We start from the raw sequence: 12,615 nt of genomic DNA on the forward strand, positions 1-12,615 counted from the left end.
ACTTGTCATTTAGTTTCATGATTGCTCCAAGGTATTTAGCAACTTGCTCTTCAGTAACATACTCATCCTCTTCAGAGGAAGAATACTCATCAGAGCTCATGAATGGCAGAAGTAAGTCCAATGGAATCTCTATGGTCTCGTTTTGAGCCTCAGATTCCCATGGTTCCTCATTGGGGAACTCACTGGAGGCCAGTGCACGCCCATTTTTGTCTTCCTCAGTGGCGTTCACTGCCTCTCCTTCCTCCCAGAATTCGGCCATGTCTATGGCTTTGCACTCTCCTTTTGGATTTTCTTCTGTATTACTTGGGAGAGTGCTAGGAGGGAGTTCAGTAACTTTCTTGCTCAGCTGACCCACTTGTCCTTCCAAATTTCTGATGGAGGACCTTGTTTCATTCATGAAACTTTGAGTGGTCTTTATTAGATCAGAGACCATTGTTGCTAAGTCAGAAGTATTCTGCTTAGAACTCTCTGTCTGTTGCTGAGAAGATGATGGAAAAGGCTTGCCATTGCTAAACCTGTTTCTTCCACCATTATTGTTATTGAAACCTTGTTGAGGTCTCTCTTGATTCTTCCATGAGAGATTTGGGTGATTTCTCCATGAAGAATTATAGGTGTTTCCATAGGGTTCTCCTAGGTAATTCACCTCTTCCATGGAAGGGTTCTCAGGATCATAAGCTTCTTCCTTAGATGAAGCATCCTTAGTACTGTTTGGTGCATTTTGCATTCCAGACAGACTTTGAGAAATCAAATTGACTTGTTGAGTCAATATCTTATTCTGAGCCAGTATGGCATTCAGAGCATCAATCTCAAGAACTCCTTTCTTCTGACTAGTCCCATTGTTCACAGGATTTCTTTCAGAAGTGTACATGAATTGGTTATTTGCAACCATTTCAATCAGTTCTTGAGCTTCAGTAGGCGTCTTCTTCAGATGAAGAGATCCTCCTGCAGAGCTATCCAAGGACATCTTAGATAGTTCAGAGAGACCATCATAGAAAATACCTATGATGCTCCATTCAGAAAGCATGTCAGAAGGACATTTTCTGATTAATTGTTTGTATCTTTCCCAAGCTTCATAGAGGGATTCTCCATCCTTTTGTCTAAAGGTTTGGACTTCCACTCTAAGCTTACTCCATCTTTGTGGTGGAAAGAATTTTGCCAAGAAGGCATTGACTAGCTTTTCCCATGAGTCCAGGCTTTCTTTAGGTTGAGAGTCCAACCATATTCTAGCTCTGTCTCTTACAGCAAAAGGGAATAGCATCAGTCTATAGACTTCAGGGTTAACCCCATTAGTCTTGACTGTGTCACAGATTTGCAAGAATTCAGCTAAAAACTGATGAGGATCTTCCATTGGAAGTCCATGGAACTTGCAATTCTGTTGCATTAGAGAAACTAATTGAGGCTTAAGCTCAAAGTTGTTTGCTCCAATGGCAGGGATAGAGATGCTTCTCCCATAAAAATCAGGAGTAGGTGCAGTAAAGTCACCCAGCACCTCCCTTGCATTGTTTGCATTGTTGTTGTTTTCTGCTGCCATGTTTTCTTCCTTGAAGAATTCGGTCAGGTCCTCTAAAGAGAGTTGTGCTTTGGCTTCTCTTAGCTTTCTCTTTAGAGTCCTTTCGGGTTCAGGATCAGCTTCAACAAGAATGCCTTTGTCCTTGCTCCTGCTCATATGAAAGAGAAGGGAACAAGAAAATGTGGTATCCTCTATGTCACAGTATAGAGATTCCTTTAAGTGTCAGAGGAAAAGAGAAATAGAAAGAAGAAGGAGAAGATAAATTCGAACTTTAGTTAGATAAGGTTCGAATTGTGCATTGAGAAGGAGTGGCACTCCATAAATAGAAGGATGTGGGAAGGAGGGAAGAAGATTTTCGAAAATTAATTAAAATACTTTGAAAACATTTTTGAAAAACATCAATTGATTTTCGAAATCAAAGTGGAAAAGAAACCAAGTGATTTTTGAAAAGATTTGAAATTAGAAATTAAAAAGATTTGATTGAAAACTGTTTTGAAAAAGATGTGGTTAAAAAGATTTAATGAAAAGTTATGAGTTTAAAAAAAAAAATGTGATTGAGAAGATATGATTTGAAAACATTTTTAAAAGATATGATTTGAAAACCATTTGAAAAGATATGATTTTAAAAATGAATGACTTGCCTAACAAGAAAAGATATGATTTGAAACATTCAAACCTTTCTCAACAGAAAAGGTAACAATCTTGTGATGTTCAATCAAATCATTAATTGTTAGTAAGTATCTTTTAAAAAGGAAAGAAATTGATTTTGAAAACATTTGATTGAAAAGATTTGATTTGAAAAAGATTTGATTTTGAAAAACTAAAAAAAAATTTGATTTTGAAAACAAAATCTTCCCCCTGCACCATCCTGGCGTTAAACGCCCAGAATGGTATACATTCTGGCGTTTAACGCCCAAAATGCACCCTTTTTGGGCGTTAAACGCCCAACCAGGTACCCTGGCTGGCGTTTAAACGCCAGTCTGCCTTCTTCACTGGGCATTTTTGAATGCTCAGCTTTTTCTGTATAATTCCTCTGCAGCATGTTTTGAATCTTCAATTCTTTGTATCATTGACTTGAAGGACACAAATTAAAAATATTTTGGATTTTTTTGATAATCAAAATGCAAAAGGAATCAATTAACAATGCATGCAAGACACCAAACTTAGCAGTTTGTGTACTACTGACACTAACAACATGAAATGCATATGAGACACACAAAACTTCAAGTCAATAGAATTCAAAGATCAAAACAAAGAAATATATGCATGGATTCGAAAATAACAAAAACATGCATTTGACACTAAACTTAAGATGAGACTCTAGACTCAAACAAGAAATATTTTTGGGATTTTGGTTTTGCAAATTTTTTGTATTTTTCGAAAATTAAGTGAAAAAAAGTATCAAAATTCTTAATGAGAATTCCAGGAATCAGTGCAATGCTAGTCTAAGGCTCCGGTCCAGGAATTAGACATGGCTTCACAGCAGCCAAGCTTTCAAAGAAAGCTTCGGTCCAAAACACTAGACATGACCAAGGTCAGCCAAGCCTTAGCAAATCACTGCTCCAACAGCAAGATTGATACGAAATCAACAAGCTCTGTGGTGATAAGTTGAAACCTCGGTCCAATCAGATTAGACATGGCTTCTCAGCAGCCAGATTTCAACAAATCATCATGAAACTCTAGAATTCACCTTCAAGAATTTCGAAAAAAATACCTAATCTAAGCAACAAGATGAACCGTCAGTTGTCCAGCCTAAACAATCCCGGGCAATAACACCAAAAATTTGATGTTGTTGCGGATCTTGGCTCTGATGTACCAAAAGCTTGCTCAAAACATGAACAATCCCCGCAACGGCGCCAAAACTTGGTCGGCGAAATTGTGAACTATACTTTTCACAACTCTCATAATCCCTGGTAATGGCTCCAAAAACTTGGTGCGCTTAATACCATGGCATTACACAACTTCGCACAACTAACCAGCAAGTGCACTGGGTCGTCCAAGTAATAAAACCTTACGTGAGTAAGGGTCGATCCCACGGAGATTGTTAGTATTGAAGCAAGCTATGGTCATCTTGTAAATCTTAGTCAGGCAAACTCAGATATATATGGTGATGAACGAAAATAACATAGAAGATAAAGATAGTGATACTTATGTATATCATTGGTGTATGAGCTTCAGACAAGTGTATGAAGATGCCTTCCCTTCGTCTCTGCTTTCCTACAGCCTTCATCCAATCCTTTCTTACTCCTTTCCATGGCAAGCTCGTATAGGTTCTCACTGTTGTCAGCAGCTACCTCCCATCCTCTCAGTGAAAGCGATTGCATATGTCCTGTCACGGCATAGCGGAATTCATCTGTCGGTTCTCAATCAGGCGCGGAATAGAATCCAGTGATTCTTTTGCGTTATCACTAACGCCCCCGCCCTCAGGGTTTGAAGCACGTCACAGTCATTCAGTCATTGAATCCTACTCAGAACACCACAGACAAGGTTAGACCTTCCGGATTCTCTTGAATGCTGCCATCAGGTCCTGCCTATACCACGAAGACTCCGAAGAATCCAAGAGATATTCACTAAGCCTCGAATGCTTGTAGAACAAGAATGGTTGTCAATCACCTTGTTCATAGGTGAGAGTGGTGATGGGCGTCAATCATCACCATCATCATGTTGAAGACAAGTGATATCTTGGTAAAAGAACAAGCGGAATTGAATGGAAGAACAATAGTAATTGCATTAATACTCGAGGTACAGCAGAGCTCCACACCCTTAATCTATGGTGTGTAGAAACTCCACCGTTGAAAATACATAAGAACAGGGTCTAGGCATGGCCGAATGGCCAGCCTCCAGAGGTCTAAGATAGCATAAAACAAAGATAGCTACCAAAGTCTCGATACAAATACAATAGTAAGGTCCTACTTATAGATAACTAGTAGCCTAGGTGTACAAAGAGTAAATGACATAAAAATCCACTTCGGGCCCACTTGGTGTGCTTGGCTGAGCAATCAAGGAAATTCGTGTAGAGAACTTTTCTGGAGTTAAACGCCAGCTCCATGCCAGTTTGGGCGTTTAACTCCAACTTTATTCCTGTTCCGGCGTTTAACGCTGGAATTCCTGAGGCCGGATTGCTTTGCGGGTTTGGGCCATCAAATCTTGGACAAAGTATGGACTATTATATATTGCTGGAAAGCCCTGGTGTCTACTTTCCAACGCCGTGAGAGCGCGCCAATGGGCTTCTGTAGCTCCAGAAAATCCACTTCGAGTGCAGGGAGGTCAGAATCCAACAGCATCTGCAGTCCTTTTTGGTCTCTGAATCAGATTTTGCTCAGGTCCTCAATTTCAGCCAGAAAACCTGAAATCACAGAAAAACACACAAACTCATAGTAAAGTCCAGAAAAGTGAATTTTAAATAAAAACTAATAAAAATGTACTAAAATCTAACTAAAAGATATCAAAAACATACTAAAAACAATGCCAAAAAGTATACAAATTATCCGCTCATCAGTAATTTATTATGAATTATGGTAAAAATCGGTTGTTGAAAAGACTGAAAAATGGGTAAAAACAGAGAAAGAATCTGAAGAATTTATGAAGAACATGAAGAACACTTTGAGTGTGATGAAGAACAATGAAGAACACGCTTTAGATCCTTAAAAGGGCAAGGAAGTAAAATTTTTGGTGTTTAAGGGGTTATTTGGTAATTTCTGAAAGTTAGGGTGGTTAAAGCAGAAATATTAAAAGTTACCAGGGTAAAAATTGAATTTTAAAGGTAAAAAAGGTAAAAGAAGGTTAATTTTCGAAAATTTAATAATAAAATAATAAATAATAATAAAATATTAAACAATAATATTTAATTAAAAATATTTTAATAAAATAATAAAATAATGCGAAAAAGGCAGTTATCTGTAAAAGCTTTAGAAAGACAACTTTAAGCGCAGAATCTCATAATTACCTTCATAAAACACTTAGGGAGTGGTAAGAACATATTAGTGAGGCAAAGATAAAAGAAAGATAAAAGCTAAAGAAAAGATAAAAACCAAAGAAGAAGTCTGTAAAGTTTTAACAACAGAAAAATAGACAGAGACTAGCGAACGAACTAGGCCAACATAGTTGGTCCTTGAGTTACGACTAGGGTTAGGTATAATATGAAAAGTTAAACTATTTCAGTATAGACTTAATGAACCTATACTTGGGACAGGCTAACTATTCATATCGAGATTTACTATAAGCTTTAAATACACATGTTAAACAGAGGAGTCAGAGCAGAGTAAAGAGATTAAGAGAAGAGGACTTATTGAAAAGTTAATTGTTGCTTGAGGCAACCCAAGGGATATTGTTTGCTTATTCGTTGCTTAATGCAACCAAGAGAAAATGTTTATTTATCTGTTGCTTAAAGCAACCCAAGAGCTTCTGTAGGGAATCTAGAATACCTACAGCAATTTTCCGTTCCCAAGAGTATATTTCCTGCGAGTAGAAAGCAAAGGCTGTCTCAATAGAGCTGCTAAAAATTATATGCGCATTTATTTGAACGGAAAATCGTATCTGGGAAATCGTGAACTCGTGACCGGATAAATGTCAGGAATGCAGGTGTTAACCGACACATGAGCTCATGGCCTGTACTAGGGCTAGACATGCATTATTCTTGTCTGCGCATCATTCTCTGTTGTTTTCCTTCTTGTGTGTGAACTATTTCTGTATGTTTGTCTGCTTGAGTGCTATATCTGTGCTTTATTTCCTTGTGTTCTTCTGTTTGTGTTTTGTTTTCTGTTCATCTATCTGTTTATAACTACTGTTTACTACTTTACTGTATTCTAATATCCATCTGCTAATCGGAATCGAATAAATGAATGTAACTAACAATCCCGATCCTACTAAGAACTTCCCAGTTCTTACCCCTTCTCTCCCTTCTTCCCCCTCAGATGGAGACGGGCGTGATATTCTATGAGTTTGAGGACCCCTGTATACGAGAATCCGATACATCACAGTTACTTCATCATGGGATTGGAGCCTCGTATTAGACGAAATGTGTTACCTAATCGAGCTTTTCAACATCCTCTGTCTAGCCCGCATTTTGATCCCGATTCTCCTTACGACTTTCCCTTATCCTGGTTACATCCTGACGCACCTGTACATCCTTTTCCTAGTGATCCTGAGCACCCTATACCAGCTCAACCTTTGAATGAGGTGGAACCTGAGCCTATCATTCCTGATGAGCCCGAGTTAGCTGGTGACTACGTACCGGTGATACCACCAAAGTGGGACTTTTCCCCTGAGTCGATCCCTGCTTTTCCACAGCCCGATGAGCCGGCACTACCAGACGGTGGGGTTGCCCCTATATACGCGAACGGACCTGTGCTCGTGAATGGTTTTGTACATAGTGACAGTAGTGTTTCTGGTGGATCTGAGGGTTTAGCTGTAGTTGAAGACGATGATGAGGAGGAGGATCTTGAGATAGAGATAGAGCAGGATGAGGAGATGGACGAGCCTCATGGCGATTCTCCGAATGGCCATGTGTAGATATAGTCTGACAACAGAAGGGGCATTTTTTTTATGACACTCTAGTCTGACATTATCTGTTTGTTAGTCTCTCACTTGTGTTAGTACACCCGAGAGCTAGGAGCTATATAGTGGTTAGGCTAGCCTGGGCACCAGTTTAGCGGCTTTTTGTATGGGCCAGGCCCTAGGAGTGTCGTGTATATATTAGCTACGTAGGATGGCGAGGATGTAAACTGACTTGATCTTGTGTAAACGCTACATGTTTTGTTATAGTGTATATGATGTATATTATCAGTTATATTTCTATGTTTCTTTATGCTACTTTTCTCTTACTCTCAATGTATGCTTGATTATTTTATCTCTTTTCCGCAACGAATAAAAAAAAAGTTACTCATAAAATTGGCATTGTTCTAACAAGGAACAGGCTCATATATTAAATATTATTTAATAATTAGGAAGGATAAGTTAGTAACACTTAGCTTCTTGTATGACCATGGCATACTGGGAGTTGGGTCGTTACATCGAACATCTGGAAGATAATTGATTTATTTCTTGCTCCAGTTGATGAAGGGTTGCATGAAATTGATCTATTGATTCTTCGAAGCGAACCTGTGATTCTTGACTTGATGGATATGGACATGGTGCAAAGGGAAATGGTGGTTTTTGGGAGTAATTGGATTGGCATTGGGGTGGATAAGGATCATAAGGTGGCGAATGGTGAAAGGAAGCTTGTGAGTGTGGTGGTTCGAAGTTATGTTGAGATGATGGCCTATAAGCACAGGGTGGGGCTTGTTGATAATTACAAGTGGGTCCACCATATCTACCAGTTTGGCATGCATTGTAGAACGGTCCTTGTCCATGATATCTAGGAAGGTGTTGTTGCCTAAAAGGTTGATCATATCCTCTTGGCTCCATCCATCTTTGATTGCTTAGACCGTGATGCATATTCCTGTTATAGCTTCCATTCCTTTCAACAAAATTAGAACCAAACTCAAAGCGAAAGGGGTGAGAACTCATAGTAGCTATTAGAGATAAGAAGGGAAAACAAAAACAAATAAACAAGTAAAAGAAAAATATTTACAATAACCAATAATAAGGCACACGTTTGCAATTCCCTGGCAGCGCCATTTTGAAGAACGAAACTCTCGCGCAATCTAGAATTTTCACAAATAAATTCCCGTTGTAAGTATAGCTTCTAGACCGACAAGAATTCCTTTCTTACAAAGTTTTGTTTTTCACTTAAGCAAGGTCGTCTTCTCAAGGAATTGCAGGGAGGTGTGTTTTATTACTGGTTATGGAAAACAATGTTTTTGGGTTTTAAGAGGGTTTGAGCAAGTGAAATAAATTGCAAGAATTAATAAATCAATAACTATAAATCTCTTGGCAAGGTATGAAAATTAGAATTCCTATCCTAGTATCCTTATCAGGTGTGCTGAGTATTGGGTTTTAATCCCACTTAATTATCCCTTATTAAATAAAGGAAAGTCAAGTAGACTAATTAAATTGATCCTCGAGTTTCAGTCAACTTTTAGAGCGATCCAAATTAATTAGCAATTGCCAATTTCAACCACTGTTGAGTTTGATAACTCAAGTATTACCAATTAATTAACCAAAGCCAAAAGGGAAAATAAATCATAAATAGAGCAAAACAATCATGAGTATGAAATACCTCAAATTATATTAACTAAGAAAATCCTAACATGAATGGTTCATAAGCCAATTGGGCAACATAAATCAAATACACATAAAAGCATCAGAGTAAATAAAAGTAGAAGAGAAACATAAATTATTGAACCTGGTATGAAGAAACAATCTTAATGACTAAAAGAAATCCTAAATCCTAAGATAAATCCTAATCCTAAGAGAGAGGAGAGAAACTCTCTCTCTAAAAACTACATCTAATCCTAAAATTATGTATGAATGTATGTTCTGATGATCTCCTGATTAATGGATGGATTCCCCAATTTATAGCCTTTACTCTGTGTTCTCTGGGCTTGGATCTGGATCAAAATATGGCCCAAAATCACCTTCAGTGCATTCTGTAATTTCTACAGATCGCGCAAGTCACGCGTCCGCATGGGTCACGCGGTCGCGTCATCTGGAGTTTTGCTCTTCCATACGGTCGCATCAGTCACGCGTCCGCGTCAGTTGTGTTTCGTGCGAGTCACGCGTTTGCGTCATCCATGTGCTCGCGTCGATGCTCCTTGCGCTAAGCACGCGTCCGCGTCGTCCACGCATTCGCATCGCTGCCAGTTTCTTCAAAAACTCCATTTTGTGCTTTCCTTCCATTTTGTATGTTTCCTTTCCATCCTCTAAGTCATTCATGCCATATAAAGCCTGAAAGTACTCAACACACAAATCACGGTACCGAATGGTAATAAAGGATAATTAAATTTAATATTTTTAAAGCATAGGAAACATGTTTTCTCATATATCATAAAACAAGGAAGGAATAGTAAAAACCATGCAATTTACATGAATAAGTGGGTGAAGATTTGATAAAAACACTCAATCTAAGCACAAGATGAATCATAAAATAGGGGTTTATCACATATCATATATGCTTTTCAGAACGTCGGGCAAAGGAAAAGCCAAGGCAACTGCCTCTAGAAAGAGGAAGGCACCTTAAGCCCCTACTCTTTCTCCTTATGCCAACTATGCCAAGAACCCACTAAATGAAGTGGATAAGGAGAATCAGCAGCTACCGCCTACTGACTCAGCCAAGTTCCTTAATCTGTATTGTGAGCTTCGCTTCCCTACCTATCAGAAAACAAATCTGAATATTGAGAAGAAGTTGGTCCTTCCAGATGACCTGAGAGGCCCCATTGAGGCCCGTATTCAGGGATTGGGCCAAGACTTTCTTGATAGGGAGGTGGAAAGGATAAACATTTCATGGGAAAAGGAGTTTTACTGTAACTTCTTTCGAGCGACTCTAGACTCAGTTTTTCTATGGGGCGGGCAGATTTTAGTTACTGAGGCTGCCATTGAGGATGTATTACACTGCCCACCTATGACCGGTGACACATGTGCCTATTAGCAGGCAGAGATAGTGATTAATGCTATGACTTTTGACTATGAGGCGCTGAAGTGCGTTATTGCCACCCTGGACGCCACTTTGGTGATGGATGCTAACAACAAGAGGCCCAAGGGGATGTTATTTGCTTATCTATCTAAAGTAGCTAAGACTTGGAAACAGATATTTGCCTATTATGTCATGCCCACTACCCACTTTTTTGAGATTCTGATGGATATGCTTCTCCTGATCGGCAGTGTCATGGAAGGGAAAGAGGTCTACTTCCCCCGGTTGATCAGGAGAGGTATGTGATGAGCACAAATCAAGGGCCTACTACCATTTCCTACTTTGGTCACTCGGATGATTGAGTTAGCAGGTGCCTCATGGAGTGACGATGATGTGTTACCACCACCCCCTAGACGAGGACGATAAGGAGAATACTATTCTTTGGGGTTCATGGGTGCACGAGAAACCCCCATCCAGGAGTTGCTCTCGAGCTAGAGCAGCAGTAGAAGCAGCTAGACCTCCTTCTTCAGCAGCCACAGCGGGACCCGCTTCTTCCTCAGCAGCAGTAGCACCTTTACCATTACCACCACCAGCACTCGAGCCAACTTATCTTCTGGTTCAGCGTCTATTCTATTTCATGGAGCGCAGTGAGCACTGTATTATGCGACGCTTGGACCGAGTGGACCAGGCATTCGGAGCCCAGGGCATTGAGCTACCACTGATGATCGGATTTCTTGATGGTTTAGAATTTATTCAATGGAGTCTCGTTGTGAAGTATAGTTTCCAAACCAATCAATAATCCTTTCATGCAAAAATATTAGTTGTCACAAGGAACAAACCCCAAATAAGAAATAACTGGAGTATTTAGACTCCGGGTCGTCTCACGAAGAGTTGCAATGAAGTGGTCAATTATTGGCTATGGGGATCAAGGGGGTTTTGATTGATATGAGGCAAGAAATTAAATGGACAATAATTTAAATGACAAGAAAAGTAAATCAAGCAAGTAATAAAGAGAGACATTCATGGCAATGGATTGAGATCATAGGCTTTCTATCCTAGTCATGCATGATTAATTCATCTTATTTAGTCAACTCCAACAAATAGGGAGAAAGTCAAACAAGATTAATCAATCATGTTACAAATATAACAAGAATTTATCTCATTACGTCAACTCCAACAAATAGGGAGAAAGTCTAACGAGACTAGCTAATCTCAATCCAAAAGTCCTAACCAACTTACTAATTAAACTAGCAAAAGATTAGCGTCAATGGAAACAATACTCCATAAGTCCTAATCAACTCACTAATTAAATTAGCAAAAGATTAGCGTCAATGGAAACAATATTAGCTAACAACTCTAGATCACCAACATAAGTTGGGTTTTCATGACTCAAGATTGCCTAATTACTCTTTCCAAGCCAAGAATGCTCAAAATCTACTCTAACATCCTTCCAAGCATTCTATCAAACACTTGGAAGGCATAAAAGGAAAGCATAGTAAATGTGCAAGAATAATAAAATCTACCAACTACCAATAGCAAAGAAAGTAAGATCTCAACACAAATCAACAATAAAAAGGACATCAAACATAAAATTGCAATAAAGAAAATTAAGATTCAACAATGTTCATAAACACAAACGAGGACAAAATAAAGGAAATGACAAGTAAAACTAGAAGAGTAGAGATGTAATAACAAGAAATTAAAAGGAGAAACTAAATCAAAACAAGAATTAAAACTTGGATTCAAGAAGAATTAACTAAAACTACCCTAAAATCTAGAGAGAGGAGAGAGCCTCTCTCTAGAATTCTAACCTAAAACATGATAAAAACTAAACTATGACTAAGTATGTTCATTCCCCCTTCAATCCTTGGGTTCAATAGCATCAGAAATGGGTTGGATTGGGCCCAAAATGAGCTGCAAAATCGCTGGGGGCGATTTCATTAAAGTGGGCCACGGACAGCATCGGCGCGTGCGCGCAAAGTGCGCATGCGCGCCCCTGAACGCGAAACAACATATAGAAAAATTAATATCATTTTGAAGCCCCAGATGTTAGCTTTCCAACGCAACTAGAACCGCCTCATTTGGACCTATGTAGCTCAAGTTATGGTCGTTTGAGTGTGAAGAGGTCGGGCTTGACAGCTTTACGGTTCCTTCATTTCTTCATGAGTTCTCCCACTTTGCATGCTTTTCTCCTCACTTCTTTCATTCAATACTTACCTTATGAACCTGAAATCACTCAACAAACATATCAAGGCATCGAATGGAATTAAAGTGAATTAAAATCACCAATTTTAGGGCCTAAAAAGCATGTTTTCACATTTAAGCACAAATTAAGGGAGAATTACAAAATCATGCTATTTCATTGAATAAATGTGAGAAAAGGTGATAAAATCCCCCAAAATAAGCACAAGATAAACCACAAAATCGGGGTTTATCAAATCTCCCCACACTTAAACCAAGCATGTCCTCATGCTAAGAATAAAGAAGGACAAGAAAAGGGTATGAACATTTATTCAATGCAAAGAAATTATATGCACCTATCTATATGAATGCAACTAAATGCAATATGATTCTACCTACTTGGTCAAAAGCAAAT

The 12,615-nt window shown here is 38.8% G+C and overlaps 1 non-coding gene across 1 annotated transcript; it reads left to right on the plus strand.

Moving 5' to 3' along the window:
- Nucleotides 1-1,018: 1,018 nt before the first annotated feature.
- Nucleotides 1,019-1,126, plus strand: LOC130978610 (small nucleolar RNA R71). Its single transcript, XR_009086232.1, has one exon. It is a non-coding gene; the product is annotated as a small nucleolar RNA R71 (small nucleolar RNA).
- Nucleotides 1,127-12,615: the final 11,489 nt, after the last annotated feature.

Source organism: Arachis stenosperma, chromosome 4 (assembly GCF_014773155.1).
Source record: "Arachis stenosperma cultivar V10309 chromosome 4, arast.V10309.gnm1.PFL2, whole genome shotgun sequence".
Lineage (NCBI taxonomy): Eukaryota > Viridiplantae > Streptophyta > Magnoliopsida > Fabales > Fabaceae > Arachis > Arachis stenosperma.